The 17,685-nt window shown below is 43.3% G+C and overlaps 1 long non-coding RNA gene across 2 annotated transcripts in view; it reads right to left on the bottom strand.

Moving 5' to 3' along the window:
• LOC135909217 (uncharacterized) overlaps window positions 1-17,685 on the bottom strand; it is a 112,539-nt gene that overhangs the window by 47,401 nt on the left and 47,453 nt on the right. The gene's annotated exons all lie outside the window — the stretch shown is intronic.

Here is a 17,685-nt window from a genome sequence, read left to right as displayed (position 1 = left end):
AATGATGACGGGCGCCTGGAGAGACGTGAAGCAGGATACCGTGGCCAACTGCTTCCAGAAGGCAGGCCTCGTGGCGGCCAAACTTCCCGAAACCTGGGAAGACGGCGACAACGAGTGCATGGACGACGCGTTTCGTGCGTTGTCGTCCCTTTTCCCGGCTGCCGTTCCAGCCGAAGTGTCTGCTGACAATTTTGTGAACGGCGACAGCAATGTTCAGGCTGTTGCGAGCCTCGCCGACGAGAACATTGTAGCTGCAGTCGCAGGGACCCAGGCCGACAGCTCGTGGCGACGAAGATTGTCCGGACGAGGGGGCGGCTACACGCTCGTACTCCGCCGCTGAAGTGGCGGCCGCGTTCAGCTTGATTCGTCGTTGTTGCGGCGACATGGAAGGAACCGGGCTTTCGCACTTGAACAGCCTCGATAAGATCGAGGTTGGAGTCTTTAATTTCATTTGCAAGGCGAAGAAGCAGACCAACATGAGCTATTTTTTTTTTCGGGCAAATAAAGCATTACGTTGCGTCGTGTGTGCGGAAATAGTAGTCATTTTTGAATGCGACGATCAGTAGGTCATCGTCCGCCACAGGTAGCCTCTGGGCCTGTATTTTTTTATATAGAGTTTTTAATATATTGAATTAATTCGCGATCCCCTTCGAGTTCGATATATCCGTGTTCGACTGTATTTTGCAATGAAATACCATTAAAAAATGTGTCGATTGACTAGCACTACTACCTCACTAAGGCCCTTGAGCACAAGGGATTGGAAGCACGTGCTCTACCAAAAGTAAGCTCGCAGTTATATACCCTAGACAGAGGGTACACAGCTGGTGTATTGCATTGCATATTAGCCCAAGGGCTACGAATCCCTCGGGCTAATAACATGAAGCAGAACATCACCTAAAAAGTTGAGCACTGCCCTGGTTTCAAAGGTTCTAGACGAAGAAAAAGTGCTGGGTGTAGTAATACATGTTGTTTGTGTGCCAAAGAAAAATGCCTCACTTGCTTTGCTTCTGCTTCCCGGAATTCCAGCAAGACACGGAGTGCTAAATCATACACGTCCTAGTGTCAGTGTCACTAGAATGCCATGTCAACACTGCCATGCCGCAGTAAACTCCTGCCAGTTGTGCTAGTGTAACCTAGTGTAATGTAGTGTAACAAACTCCTAGTGTAACTACATTTCTCGGCAGCCAAGTTACCGGAAGTACCCACGTACTCTCCGCCGTTCTTTCGATTGCAACACTCGGTGGCAGCACGCACAAACATGACTTGAATCTCATCAATCCCTGTCCATGCAAGCGTAGTTGTCGCAGCATGAAACGAAACCACCAATATGAGAACCACTGGGATCCCATTAGGTTGAATATCCTTAAAAACTACCACATGTCCTTGCATATTGCACATTGCATATGAGCACAATGAGAGGCCACCGCTAAAACACAAAAGCAGCCCTGCAGGCATACGAGTGAAACGACCCTCTAGTAACGTAATTTCCCTGTGTCGCACTCTGACAGCTTTAACTGGCTCATGCTTGAAAACTGCGCTACCTATCGCCGTACATTACGATACTATCTGCGAAACAGCCGATATCCATCCCTGACATACCGTGACTAGAAGCTGTAACTGGCAGTCGGTTAAAAGCTTAGCATGCCATTTACAATCATTTCGTTTCAGAGTGCCGCATCATCCAAGTACTGTACAACGCATACTGTATGTCTCCTGCTGCGTAGCTCCTGCATTCGGAAACGCTGCGGTTCATCGCCGCAAAGACACGTTTGCGTGCGTACCATGGACGCTGGTTCCGCCACCACGTCCTAGCTCGTTGCGCTTAAATAGTATCAAGGACAATTCGTGTGAGCGATCACCATAAGACCCATCTTAAAATGAAAATGTGCTGAGGAAAGCATATGTTGTCTTGAAGACGACAAGTCCGCTTGCTGAAACGTTGGCTTCCGCTTTTAACTTGTTTTCGTTTTGCTCAACTTTTGATGTCCCGTGAAGATTGGGGAGACAGGCGGAATTAGCTAAGAAACAACCTATGCCGGAATCTGACAGACCGCCAGCCTTTATACAAAAATATTCTAATGCACTCCCAAACAGTGTTTTAACCCTACGAAATAACCATACAGTATTATCCAGTAACGAAGCGTTCCCAGATGCACCAAAGGTTACCTATCGCCGCAACATAAACTTTGAAGGCATGTCAGTGCATGCAAAAATTACCCAACATCATTCCCCCATAATGAAAGCTTATTTTCACCCAGATGCAAAACTTCCAGGCACCTTCAAAGGGACATTAAAATTAAAAACACTGCGAACAATTATACACACGAAGTCAAAACTAGCTTTAATTATACAAGTTGAGATGCGATTTATATGCTTGAATGTTCCTTCTGTAAAAAGCAATAGAGCGCCAAAACGGGACAATCAATGAACGTAAGATCAAACGGATATCGCGCGGACACAGTTGATAAGCTTCCCAAAGCAGTCGCCCAGCATTTCGACAAAACAGATCATAATTAAGTTTGATGAACTTAAACTCCAGAACTTCAGTCACATTTCCGCTCTGAACGAGAAAGGAAAGACAGAGAATTGTGCCTTATCCATAGGTTCGAGAGATCGCAACCCTTTGGCATAAACATTTCAAAGGGAACCTTAGTATGTATTCGCTATGCTAAATTTCAAGCTATAGGCAACAACACTTCCTTTCGTTGCTTACTGATTTTTCATTCTTTATTTGTCTTCTTTTTCTTCCTTTTATTTTGTTTCTTTTCTCTTCCCTCTCTTTTCCCTGGATTTTAAAATGAAATAAGGTGAAAAAAAATTTGTCGGTTCACAATCATTACCGCCTCACTAAGGTTCTTGAACACAAGCGACTGGAGGCACCTGCTCTAAAAAAGTAACATGCTAAAAAGTAAGCTCCAGCAGTTTGGGCTACGAATCCCTCGGGCTACTAACACGAAGCAGAACATCATTTAAAAAGTTAAACACTGCCTTGGTTGCAAACAAACGTTCTGCACACAGAAACAGTGCCGGATGTGAGAAGATATGTTCTTTGTATGCAAAAAAAACATCATTCGGTCTGCTTCAGCATCCCGGCACTATAGCAAGACGTGAAGAACGTTCTTCCACATCTAACACAAAGGGGAGGTTCAGCTCCAGTTAAAATGTATCAATCAGTAGCTTATGTCTGCCCTATTCTGAGGTGGCAGAAGAAAACTGCAGGTCATGGTGACTTTGTTAATGATGGCCAGTTCCATAGAAGTGGCTTCATTGTGTGCAGCTTATTCAATGTTTACACATCCCACAAGTGTTGCGTAGGAATGGCTTCAAGTCTGTGGCAGGAACGGGTATGGCCAGATGTCTAGGCTTTCTTGCTATGGAAGTTGCCATTTCAACTACGACCTCATAAACCTGTGCCCAGGCACCCAAAGCATTATAACCTGTTGGTTACATGCGTAAGTATTGCACTTCAGTGACTAGAGGTCGTTTCTTAGATGATTTTCCTGTTTTCGTAACGATCGTAAAGAGTTGACGACACTCAAAGAATCTGTGAATATGATCACCTTTGGAAGCTTTGCTTTCATAACGTGTTTAGTAGCCGACAGTATGGCATAGGCCTCAGCCGTGAACATACTGGTTTCAGGATCTAGAACATCGGATTCCAAATAAGATGGGCCGACTAGCCGCATAAGAGCCGCGGGCTTGCGACTTTGACACATCTCTGTAAAACTCTGGACAGGCGTACTTCGACTGGAGGTCTCGAAAGTGCACATGTATTTGTACATCAGGGGCGTACTTCATAATATCTACAAATGATGTCTCGCATTCAATAATTTGCTACTGCCATGGTGGTAACAGCTCTACTGAAGCCATTAGGCAACGTTCGAGGATTGCGACACACGTTTCATAACTAAGTTTTCTCACCTGCATTACGAAAGACTGTGTCTCTGAAAATTGATGACACAACAGTGTAGCACATGCTACTTCCTTAACGTATGTGCAGCAAGGATGTAGGGGATTAGACTGTACTTTGAAGAAGTATGTGATACTACTGCATGTTCTCTGTAGGTAGTTATCACAGATTCTATAGGCTGACTGGCGATCTTGAACTCCTGTTGCCTCGCCCGGTTATTTATCATTGTCTTTGTCTTCTGCATATTAATGTTCAACCCCGCTCTTACACTCCCTCTGTTAAGGTCCTCAATCATTTGTTGTAACACACCTGTATTGTTGATGAATAGAAGAATCTCATCGGCAAACAGAAAGTTGCTGATATTCGCCTTCTATCCTTACTACTAAGCCTTCCCAGTTTAATATTTTGATTAGTATTTGATATAGTCAATAGAAACTGAAACTCTTAGTGCAACTGTTCAAAAGTAATCACTTCGCAGGAAATCGGGTTGTAATTCTCCCAAGGTCGCACACATCTGCTGCCTTTTTTTTTTTCTTGTGGATATTGCAAGTAATTTATGTTGATTTTACTTCGTTGCGTATAACCTCGATACATTTACGCTGCCGATTTAACATGAAGTACAAATCTATTTAATTATTCAAGTTCTTCGTAGCAAATTCGCATTTTTTATGTGCGTTGTACTGCTGCTACTGGGCAGGACCCACGACCACATTGCCTTTTGCCCATATATCATCTTGAGATTTTATGTTGTTGCAAGAAATAAATGCAAATTCAAATAATTTTACGCACCACCATGGTTGACCACATGTGATCAGTAAATATGTCTATGTCTGTTAAAAGTATAAATGGCAGACATATTTCCAGTCTCTTTAACCTATTGTAATAGTAATCATAATATATATATATGGAGAGAGACAGAAGGTCTTATCTTTAGCAGTCTGCCCCCTTACTCGAGAAATACTTGGTACGCTACTGTCCACATTCACTGTAAATATGAAATTTCTGCTATTTATGGTCTTTCTGCAGAGGAAGGAAAGTCTTTTAAGCAGCTCACCTAACACTTCTAAACAAGCCGGAAACGAGGTTTTACCGATAATTAACCACTCATTGACACAGCCATTTCAAAAGCGATACCACTTAATTAGCTCTCCGTTTTTCATCACAAGTGGCCAACGCGGATCAGCCAGAATTTATAGCAGATTTATAAGCTTTATGATCAATGAGCCATCTTTTCCATACAATAGGGGCCTGATGTGAAAGCACAATTCCAAAAGTAATGGGTAAGTGATCGCTACTTGTTCCATTGTCGAAGGAGTCCCAAGATGAAATACTAGACATGAGAAGACAAAGTCAGGTCTAACGCAGAAGAGAATCGTCAACTTAGAAAACTAATTCGACCTGAAATATGACATTGAAAATTGTTGTCCTGCGTTCAATTTCGCAACCTTTTCCCACAAACATCCGCTTCAAGTCCACAAGAAGAATGATGATAATTAAGAATCTAATGCCAGGAGGATTGCATTTGAACATTTTTGGCACAGCGAGTACAGCTGATCAGTGCTCTTGACTCCGTTCGGCAAATACGCATTAACCACTATAAACGCAATGCAGTCAGGTAGCAAAAAATCTAATCCAAGAATGTCGCAGTCTCACGCACATGTTCATAGGTGACTGTTACGTTATGATACATTTTTCATGAGACTAATGCCAGCAGCCCACCGCCTCTACCTGGGCAATCTAATCGACATGTTCGAAAGTTACTAATAGTAAGTCTTTGATGTGGCGCAAGCCATAATCCTTGAAATAAAATAACATCTGTAATTAGTTTGTGTAAGAGGTAAAGAAAGGCAGCATAAACAGAAAAGTTAGAGTGCCGATTCCATTGAACATTTACTGATGCTTAGCCAGTCTTAAATGCAGAACTCAAGGCATCCTGCTCGTCGTGATCACTCTGTTTTTATTAGATTTATGAGAATTAGTGGGAGAAATTCCTGAAGGTCCCAAGCCTCACGTGTCCAAACGAGTGGCTAGGTCGCACAGTTACTGAGAGAGGAGAACACACGGACGTATCAGAAACAACCTCTGCCTGACTGTCAAAGTTTCATTCATTTCATTGTTGAGCAGGAGTACTAGTTGAAGAGGGGGCTACAGTAGCAGAGTGCAATTGGAGAGGCAGTTTAATTTAGCAGCATCTCAGTTATACTTTTATTTTTTTATTTGTAAAATACCTTACAAGGCCCCTTCTTGGGGTTTGAGTAAGGGGGGCATACAATCAAGTACATACAATTAACAACAATAACAAATGAAAACAGCAGCCAAGTGCACAGCCTAAAAGTCATGAAACATATTAGCTACATAAAGCTGCATATGATTACAATAAAAAGGAACAATATAAGTTAGTAACAACGTATAACACTGCAAGAAAAAGGCAAAGAATTAATACAGAGCAGTGAGTGTGTTATTAATGGTTAACATGGGTTAAGCGAGTTCAGTGAGCACTTGAATTTATCACGGTCAGTTTCCAAAACTATGTTGTCGGGGAGGTTGTTCCAGAGCCAAATGGCACGTGGAATTGCAGATGAGTTAAATGCTTCTGTTTTACCATAGATGCGCGTGAAGCTATGATGATTGTATAATCTGTGCGACGTGTGTGATGACGTTTCTAGGTGTAAGGAATGTTTGTTAGTGTGGTGGGCGTATTTATGAAATAATGACAAAAGGGCTATGTCGCGACGATTACTTAGTAGCTGAAGTGAAAGGTGAATCTTTATTTGAGTTACGCTAGAACGGTAGTCATAATTTCGGGAAATGAAACGTGCGGCTCTATTTTGGATTGATTCCAGCATGGTAATTAGGTAATTTTGATGGGGAGACCAGATTGGAGCGGCGAACTCAAGTCGAGGGCGAACAAATGTTTGATATGCCAGTTTGCGGATAAGTGGAGGTGAGTTCCGAAGGTTACGTCGCAGGTAACCCAGTGATCGAGAAGCACTGGCACAGATGGTAGTAATGTGAGAAGTCCAGGAGAGGTTTGTTGAAAGATTAACTCCAAGATATTTAAATGATGAGGTCCGAGATAATGGGACATTTTTAATACAGTAAGAATAGTTCAAGTTATTGCGTTTGCGGGTGAAGGACATCACTTTACATTTTGATGAGTTTAGAGTCATTAGCCAGGTGTCACACCAATTAGTGATTTCGTTAAGATCATTTTGGAGGATCAGGTGGTCATCGGAGGCGTTAATAGAACGATAGATAATGCAGTCGTCAGCGAAAATGCGCTTGCATGATGATAAGTTATTGGGTATGTCGTTAATGTATATCAGAAAGAGTAAGGGACCAAGAACGCTTCCTTGTGGTACACCGGATGAAACATCTGAAAGGGGCGAGGAGAAGCTGTTAGCGAAAGTAAACTGCTGCCTGTTAGAAAGAAAATTTCGAAGCCAGGATAGTGTTAGTGAATTAAGTTTTAATGATGATAACTTCAAAAACAGGCGACAATGAGCTACGCGGTCAAAAGCTTTAGAAAAATCTAGAAAGATGCTGTCAGTTTGAAGGTTTAAGTCCATGTTAAAATGTAAATCTGTCGTAAATTCAAGCAGTTGCGTTTCGCACGACAAACCTCTCCTGAAACCATGTTGATTATGAAAAAAGTTGTTCGATTCTAGATGTTGGTAAATATGAGATGCAATAATATGTTCCATCATTTTGCAGCATATGCACGTTAGTGATATCAGTCGGTAGTTCTCAGTTAAGTTTTTGTCAGCGTCTTTGAAAATGGGTATGACTTTGGCTGTTTTCCAATCTTGGGGTATCTGACCTGTCATTAATGATTGATGAAAAATGTGAAATAAAAACTTGCTAGATATTGATACTGTATTTTTTAGTAATTTAGAATTAATATTGTCAATACCTGCTGAAGATGAAACCTTCCAGTTATTAATAAGTTGAACAATACCATCAATAGTAATGTTAATAGGTTCCATGTACCGGTAATCTAGGTCGGCAACAATGGGCAAATTAGTAATACTTTCTTTTGTGAATACGGATGAGAAAAATTTATTAAAAACTTGAGCGCACTCACTGTTAGGAATAGGAATGTTGTTTTCTTTATTGTGTAACGAGATGTCATTAGTATTGGGTTCAGGAGATAAAATTTGCCAGAACTTTCTGGGATTAGATTTGAGTAGTGAAGGAAGGTCTTGGGAAAAATATTTATTTTTGGCTACATTGAGAGCGGAGCAGTAAGAACTTAAACATTTAAGGTACCTTTCCCAAGCTGACGGGGTGCCGGTTCGTTTTGCAGTTCTGTATGAACGTTTCTTTTTGTTTCTGAGTAGATGAAGGGACTTAGTGAACCACGGTTTGTTTTTGTCTTCAGTTATTCTAATTAAAGGAATGTTCTGCTCAACCAATGCGCATAACTTATCTCGGAACATGACCCAGTTATCATGAACAGACCTGGTGTGGAACGAAGGTAGGAAATGATGTTCAAGAAATGATTCTAGCTCAGTGATCATTACTTCATAATTTCCTTTGTTGTAGTCACGAATTGTCTTACTTAAGATACCTGTAAATGGTAATGGGATACTGATGGATACATTCAGTAATCTGTGGTCACTGAAACCATCCGAGCATGTTACTTCTTCTATAGTTTCTGGGGCGTTAGTTAGTATAAGATCTAAAAGGTTAGAGCCACGGGTAGGTTCTTTAATGATCTGGAACAGATTATAATCTAATGTTAGGCTAATGAATTCTGATGAAAAACTGCAGGATGACGACAAGTTTGGCCAATCAATGAGAGGAAGATTAAAGTCTCCTATAAGGTATGTGAACTCAGTTGGACAGAGCTGGGTGGCTTTAGCAATGCTGCTGCGCAGTTCATCAATGAAGCAATGACTGTAATTTGGAGGGCGGTAACAAACGCCTATCAAAACTTTGGCAGAACGGCAGCGGCATGCGGCCCAGACAATCTCCAGACCTGAAGATGTGTCAATAATATATGATGCGATAGTTTTTTTAATAGCGAGGAGGACGCCACCACCTCTTCTATCTGAGCGATCGCAGCGATAAATATTATAGCTTAGTTTTACGGGAAGAATTTCAGGATCGGCTAACTCGGGGGAAAGCCAGGTTTCGGCAAGAGCAAGAATAGTGCAGTTGCAGTCTTCAAGATAAGATGAGACGAGTTCGCGTTTCGACATCAGGCTTCTAATATTAGTGAATGATATTGTTAACCATGTAGCAATGCGATGAGTTAGCGGCGCTTCACATGTGTCTTGGTCTAGCTATCTGCTGATTTCCACAACTGAACGCTTTGTGGCATCATATGCATAAGATTTGTTATCAATGCGCAATCGGTCAACTGCAAGTTTGAATGGTTTATTTAGTGTTTTCGCGTGATCGATCAATTGTTTTCTGGCTTGTCGTGTAGAAAATGAAAAGTCCTCTCGAACGTAGAAACCAGAACCTTTTAGTTTGTGCGCAGAAGACAAGATGCGTCCTTTATCTTTAAAATATGTTAGCTTAGCAATAATAGGTCTGCGCTTTTCATCAGCGAACTTACCCATTCTATGCACTCTGTCAAACTGGGCGCCCGTTACAGTGATACCAAGTTTCTCTACGCAGAAAGAAATTATCTTGTGCTCCGATGCAGCCCAGTCTTCTCGAGCATTACCTTCTATGCCAAAGAACAGCAAGTTTGAGCGTCTCATTCTATTTTCGTTTTCATCACACCTCGAAGAAATTTTTTCGATCTGCTCAGAAAATTTACGCAATGAATGAGAGCCAGGGTCCGGGCCACCTGGGCATTCGAGTGAAGTCCTCGACTCCACTGCAGAAAGCTTCATACTCAGCAGCTTGACCTCGCTATCTGCGGCAGACTGCCTGTCGTGGGCTGCCTTTAGATCGGCCCGCAAAGTCGCATTTGCTTCTTGGAAGTCGACGCATCGTTTCTGAAGCAGCTGCACGGTCATTTTTGACGTAGTTTAGTTCAGCAACTAAAGAAGCCTGCCGTTCCTCAAGTTTAAGTATTTTTTCCGTAGTAGCAACATCAGCTGCCTCTAGTCTGCGTATTGTTTCCAATATAATAGCAAAGGAATCCGCCTCCGTCTTGGACATTGGGCCCGGGTTTAGCTCAACATCCCCAGAAAGTACAAGCAAAAGTACAGGTAGAGCGGAAAACACATCACCCGAAAACGCTAGCATTCGTTTAAGTACATCAACGAGATCCGTCGGGCACGACACCTCAAATAAGCAGTAGTTGCTGGTCTTGAAAGACGCAGCGCCCTTCAAATAACTAACCTGCAAAAACAGTGGGCGTGAGCTGGCCATCCTAGCAGCGGTGTCGTGCCCGACTGGAATCGTCAACGGTCGGTGTTTATATCCGGCCCCGCCGTTGGCGGGCTCAGTGGTAGGTGAAGTGACTGACGGTCCGTGTTGCCAGGTGCATGTGCTCATCGTGTCCAGAGTTGGCATCGGGTTTGGGAATATCAGCCAAACGGGTGGCCGATCCTCGGCGTTCAGCAGGCAGCAATCCCACACCTCGGAGCAGATGAACCATGTAAGCGTAATCTGCAACAACAGTGGGCATGAGCTGGCCATCCTAGCAGCGGTGTCATGCCCGACTGGAATCGTCGACGGTCGGTGTTTATATGCGGCCCCGCCGTTGGCGGGCTCAGTGGTAGGTGAAGTGACTGACGGTCCGTGTTGCCAGGCGCACGTGCTCATCGTGTCCAGAGTTGGCATCGGGTTTGGGAATATCAGCCATCGGAACCTTCGGACCTTCAGAAAGGGTGCTGAAAAGTTGCTCGATAACTGTTGATTGCCCTATCATTAGCTGCGGCTACTTTGGCCGGAACTGGCACTTCTACAGATGCGGAGTGACGGGATTTAGACACTGTTCGTATTTCCACACAAGGTTAACCCTTGCTGCTGATAAGATTGGAAGTAAAAATGAAGTGAATACAGGAAATACGTTAAGTGAGGAAGAAAGACAAAGGTTGCAAAAAGTTTCGAAAAAGGCAGAACTTTATTTTCAGTGCCATATGTTGTTATGACATGATGGCGGGCTCAATGACGTGTCGCTTCCTCCCGAGCCCTTCAATGCGTGTTTTATTGCAAATACCAGAATTAGCCCACATATTTTCAACTTTGCCTATGCACAAGCCATAGCATTTGTTTAATTTAGATGAAATATAAACAAGGTGTCCCAACTAGATCACCAACGACAACAAAAAAACTAGTTACAAACCTGTTTCTTCAAACATGGTTCTACAAACCTGGTTTATTCCTGATGAAAATCAGGAATAAACGAGAGTTCAGTAATTATTTGCAATGCGTCAATTTAAACAGGATACTCTAAACACTCGAAAGACATAAACGTCAAATCCCCACGTTTTCGGCAAACTTGAAGGTTTATCTGATGCACCTGTTTTACGACTTTGGGAAAATATGTACATATCGTCAGCATGACACTCTCAAACACCTGAATCAATAGGCTTTCCAGAAAGGCCTTAATTAGGGTAAAAATTAGCTCGCACGTTAATCACTCGTCTAATGACGTGCTCCGTTCGTCAATGATTTATGAACATCGTGCCTTGCATAATTCAATGAATGAATATTTGATGTTTAATGGTGTAAGGGTGAGGTATGCCCAAAGAGCGCCATGCTAATGTTAATGAGTTCGCAGTGGACTGATGGTTTCTGTGATCTTAATGTGCCATGGCTGGTAAAGGCTTAAAAGAGGATGTAAATTCCATAAAATCTACGTGTCATGAAATTATGGGAATGACTATTGACGTGTACTACGAACGTTAGAATGCATTGAGAAAGAATGATGCAATATACGAAATACGTGAGATGCTAAAATTTTCTAGGGCACTACTGCCTCACTAGAGCCCTTGAAACCCAAGGGCCCAGAGGCATGTGCTATACAGAGAATCTATCCTAGCGATATTCTCTGGGAAGAGGACGCGCTACGAAATGGATGGGCTTGTAACATGTAGCACATCAAGAAAGTGAGGACTGCTTTGGTCTTGAAAAGCGGTTCTTCACCGAGAAACATAGCCGGATGCAGGGGAATGCAATGGCAGTATAGAAAAGAAAAATGTTTCCTCCTTTCTCTTTCGGCTTCTCGGCACTCCAGCAAGACATGGAGGACGGTCAGCCTGTCGCCACATCTACCCAAGGTTGGAGGCTCGTTACCAGTCAAGAGAAAGTTACGAGTGCCAAATGTGTGTCCTATTATGCTTAGTGTGGTGAATAGGACATCTGTTTGTGTTTTCGTTGTCGGATACCAGAAACCTAGCTTCAGCTCAATTAAGTGAAGCTTGTTACTCGTTTCTGCATCCCACAAGCATTGCCAGTGGCTTCACAGTTTCTTTCTTAGGAAAGGCTTCATGTCTGTGGCAGGGACTGCAGCAGAACGAGTACCCTGCGATACCATTGATTTGGCCATCTCGTCGGCAAGCACATTTCCATCGATTCCTCTATGGCCAGGAACCCAGCATATTACTACATGTCTATGTGATAAGTAGATGTTACATAAGTGTGTGTAGAGTTCATTGAAGACAGGATTTGTATGCTTTTGTAAGGAAATGAGTGCTTTTACAAGGCTTAAGGAGTCAGTGAATATGCTTGCTCTGTGAAGTTTTAGTTTCTTTATGTGTTTTACCGCAGACGGTACCGCGTAGGATTCTGCAGTGAAGATACTTGTTTGGGGGTTTAACATGTCAGATTCAGAAAAAGAGGTACCAAGAGCAGCGTAACATACGCCAACATGTGATTTTGACACGTCTGTGTAGAATTCGCTGCAGGAGTACTTCAATTGAAGTTCACGGAAGTGCATAGCGATTTCGAGGTCAGGAGCATGCTCTGTGACATCTACAAAGGATATGTGACAGTCTCACCTGCCACTCCCACGGTGGTAATAGCTCAGCTGGAGGCATTAGGCGATGTTCGAGAACTGGGAAATCCGTTTCCCTGCTAAGTTCTCTTGCATGCAGTGAGAAAGGAAGTCTCATGAAGGATCTATTCCAAAAAAGTGTTTCAACGTCAAGTTGTTTACTGTCGTGAAACACTGATGTTCCTTATTAGAGCGAACCTTGAGAAAATATGATAAGCTGATGTATGTTCTTTGAAATTGGAGTGACCACTCATCTGACTCGACGTATAGACTTTCGACAGGGCTTGTTCTAAATGCGCCAGTGGCCAGGCGGATATCAAGATGGTGAACGAGGTCTAACATCTTTAGCACGCTCAGGGCGGCAGAGTGACATACTACAGCACCATAATGTAATCTTGATCGAACTAGGCTTCTGCAAAGATTCAGTAAATACTTCCTGTCGCTACCCCATGTCGTATGGGATAGGATTTTAAGTAAATTCATAGTTTTCAGACATATTGCTTTAAGACATGTTATGTGCGAGATGAAAGTAAGACTCGAGTCAAGTATTACAACTAGGAATTTGTGTTCGTTGTTCACAGGTATTTGTTGTCCGCCCAGTTCTACGCAATCTGGGACCAGACCTCTCTTACTTGTGAAGAGAACGCAAGAACTTTTGTGGGGGTTGATTGTAATCCATTTTGGTCAGCCCACTTGGACATGGACTGAGGCAATAATGAAAATTTGAATAAGTCACATCTAGCAGCAAATGGTTGTATGCACATGTCGTGGTTGATTCTTTTGGAGCAGTGGTGTGGTGGCGGCTTTAGGTACGCATCTTTAGTTATACTGATGCAATCTTAACAGGAAAAGAAATTTCATACATGCAGTTAGTTGTCGGCATTCTAACGTCAAGATACTAGCCCTTTTACGCAGAAGTTTCACGCTATCGTAGCGGGAGTAACGGGAATAAATAAAACGGAGTGCTAGGCTTTGAAAGAATTCTTTGAAGTTTCTTTTTCAGATAAGACTGATGGGGGTTCCAAACTATGGTGCTGTTCTCAAGAATGGGTCTTACTAGTCTTATAGGCGTTTAGTTTTACATGGGGGGTGCAGCTGATAATTTCCGTCGGATGAATCCAAGTTGTCGGTATGCTTTTGTACGTATGTCATCTATGTGGGATTCCCAACTCAATTTTTCAGTAAGTGTTACCCCGAAGTATTTTGCTTCATTATTATGTGTCACAGCAGAACCTGATAAACGGTAAGTAAAAAAATGGCCGTTTTTTTTCCATTGTTATGGTGACAGATGACACTTTGCTTACATTTATTTTCATATGCCACGTTTTAAACGAACAGTCAATGTTAGTCAGTGTCAAGTGCAAATTATTTTGGTCGTCTTGTGAACGAATCACGGTGCACACAAGGTCATCTGCTAATAATTTCAGTACACTTGGAGTGACACAGGAAAAACTTATTTATATAGATTTTAAAAAAGTATGCGTCCTAATATCGATCCCTGGGAACACCAGAGCAAACGTCTACATTATTGGATTTGGCATTCTTTATTTCGACATATTGAGTACGGCCTGAGGTAAGCTGCAATCCAGAAAAATGTTTGAATTAATACAAATAATTTGAAGCTGCTCGATTAATTTACAATGTGGGATAGAATCGAAGGCCTTCGCGAAGTCAACAAGCACTAGCAGCCATGAAGTCATGTGTAATTTCATGTAATTGCGTAACTGTTGATAGTCACTTCCTAAAGCCGTGCTGCTTTACACATAAAAGCTTGTTGCTTTCCAGATAGATTATGACTGCTTTGTTAATTATATGCTCCGCTAACTTGTAGCAATAGCTGGTTAGTTATAGGTCTATACATGCTTACTAAGAGCCTATTCCCATTTTTTTAACACCGGGACCACTTTTACACAAAACTAGTTGGCGGGCACAGATGCTGTTTCTATAGGTAAGGAGACATTTTTTGAAGGAGAGACAGTTGTTGCATCTAATGATTTAAAAAAGCATTGGGTAATCCATCCGGCCGAGGCAATTTCTTTTCATCAAGCTGTAGCAGTAAGTTAAGAATGCCGCATTCTGTTATGACAAGATCGGGCATGAGAGAATGGTATTCCGCTTGATTGAATTCTGAGGTAGAAGCACGAGTGAACACAGACTGGAAATAGTGATTAAAGACATTCGCGATACAGTTCTCGTCATCTGTAACGGCTCCATTTCCATTTGTTTGATCGAAGCCCCCGGCTTCGCCATGTAATGCCAGAACTGTCTTGGCTGATGTGTGATAAAATTGGTCAGCATATTTGTGAAGAAATTCCTTCCAGAAGAAATTTCCACTCTGATCATTTACGAAAGTTCGTTTATAGCATCGACGTTGCTTTCCTTTTTTGCATTCTTTGCAACCTTCCTTAGAAGTGGATAATGCTGTATGTAATCCAAGGTGTCGTGCCACAAGTTCTTCCCATAGGAAATACACGAGCTCTTTGGTGCCGAATTGTCTATCACAAAATTCCCTATATAGTAGAGCACCAAGACCTACGTATCTTCATCCAGAGGAACACTTGCACACACACTTAGTATACTCTCTTAACGCTTTCGCTGTCACGGAAGTACGGGTACGTCATCGCGCTTCCCCCCCTACATGTCACTGACGTACCGGTACGTTCTCTATCGCGTGTTCAAAATTTCACGCCTGAGCGCAAAGCTGGCGCTCCTGGAATGTCCACGCTATCTGTTGACTCCTTCTACAAGTTCGTATATTCGCCCCGACCTGTCCAAGTCCATGTATTGAAGAGTACGGTGCGAGTGCCACTCCCCACTTTCTCTTTGCCGAGTGGCGCGGTGGCTCCGCGTTCGCTGAATCACGCTGCGCGCGGTGGTTATGGGTTCAAGGGTTGTTCTTCTCCGCTGGTTTGAAGGTTTTTATTTTTCTTCTGTAGGTGTGTATGCTACGGCGCGTCAAGTTCAGGCGCACGTGCCGTTGCCTCTCCGAAAAGAGTGACTCGATTGCTGCTTTCGCTCTCTCGCCGCACCCTCGCTTCCGACTTGCAGCAGTAAACATAAAGCCCTTCGAACTTTGTTTAGCCTTTTTCCATCTCCCTCTGTCTTCTTAACCACGCAACGTCCCATTGCTCTCCGTTATGCGGGCGACTGAAAGCGCATACGCCCTGCGCGCGCTTACTTTCGGATGGCTCAGCGCGCGGGGCCTTCGTCTGCTCATTGGAGCGGTGGCTCAATTCCGATTCAGAATACGAGCTGAGCTCGGATTCGAACTCGGACAGAGTCGCATGCGAGGAAGAGGGTTCTGCATCGTCAGATTCGGGTGTTGAACGGATTTTATAGTCAGGCTGATGATGATGATGATGTTTACTAACAACACAGCTGCAGAACACTGAAATGTGCATATTGCATTGGCTATGTTATTTGTATACCAATTATAATCAAAAATAAATTGCTATGTTCATTCCCTGTTATGCTCGTTCCCTAAAACCAACCCGACACTGGGGGTGCGTCACGGCCAGAAAGGTCCGACAGCGAAAGGGTTAAAATGGTGAAAGCCTGGGATCTGTTTCAAGGTTGCACTCAGGTACGGGAAAAATGACGTGACTCAAACAAGGCCACACGCTCTGTTAAGAATGGCGGGCTGCAAGGCAAAATTGCCACCCAATTACGACAAGGGGGGGCAAGACGCGCATTCCGCACTCTCCGTCGCTACAGCTAGGAGGCGTTCGAAGAAGCGGCCTTGGCGCTGAAAACCGCCTCCTTCCACCAGCCCCATCGACATTGTGACGGAACGAGTTCGGTGTGTGAACAATGGTTCCAGAGTTCCCCAACGCGGAGCTGATTTGACACGCATGGACAAGCTGCCGCGGGAACGACGTATTTTGGTGCTTCTCACGCTTCGGCGTGACGCAAAACAACGAGCTACCCTCGATTGGCACCGATACTTCCCGGAACGGCACCCCTCCAACGCCGTCGTTTGGGCATCGGAATGTGTGTGCCTTTGTCTGTAAACTGATCTGCGGAGCAGCGGCGAGTTGGTGATGAGTAAACGAACAGTCGCCGCCTCGTATGGCCGGCGGACCGAGTGTATAAAAACTGTGGTTGTGCGAATGCTGGACACACTTCTCTTGAGCAGTCATGTTAGACTGAGTCACTTCTCTCATGCAGTCATGTTGGACTGATACTCTTTTTCTCAAGCAGTCATGTTAGACTGATTTAATTTCTGTAAATAAACCCATTTTCCTCGTTCTCGATGAGAAACAGTTCTTCACTTCATCAACGATCTCAGCGTAAATAAGTTGGACGACGGCATGGGCCAGCTACCTTCGAATTCATGCCGTACTCCAATCTTGGCAAAGGACCACGGACGATGGGATTGAGCCCCCAATCCTGACAGCTCACAATATCATGTACAGCTGAATGAGAGATTATTGCTTAGCAAAGTTAATTATTGATTAGTGACTGGATCAAGGTGGATTTACATTAATTACATTACATTCACAGAAACGAGTTGCCGCCATTGAAGCGTCAGGGGACTGTGAAGAAACAAAAAAACTGAGAAATTACCTTAATCACCTTACGCAGTATTGACGACACAATATGGAAATACACGGCATAAGGTTCACCGAGAATGAGGACTTGCTCAGCAAGATTAACATCTTTGCTAGTGAACTTGGTCTGCAGCATGTCACTACAAGGGAACTCGATGCTGTTCATAGACTTCCAGCTAAACAAGGAAAGACACAGCCAATACTAGTCAGGTTTCAATCTCGAAATACTAAGGAAGAATGGCTCAAAAGAGCTGTCTCGAAGGAAAAGAAATCAACCGTGGGTTTGCATGAGAACCTTACAGCTTGCAAGACTTCAATGC

This window comes from Dermacentor albipictus, chromosome 5 (genome assembly GCF_038994185.2).
Source record: "Dermacentor albipictus isolate Rhodes 1998 colony chromosome 5, USDA_Dalb.pri_finalv2, whole genome shotgun sequence".
Lineage (NCBI taxonomy): Eukaryota > Metazoa > Arthropoda > Arachnida > Ixodida > Ixodidae > Dermacentor > Dermacentor albipictus.
The sequence above is the reverse complement of the archived record's forward strand: the minus strand, read 5'-3'. Positions and strand labels throughout refer to the sequence as shown.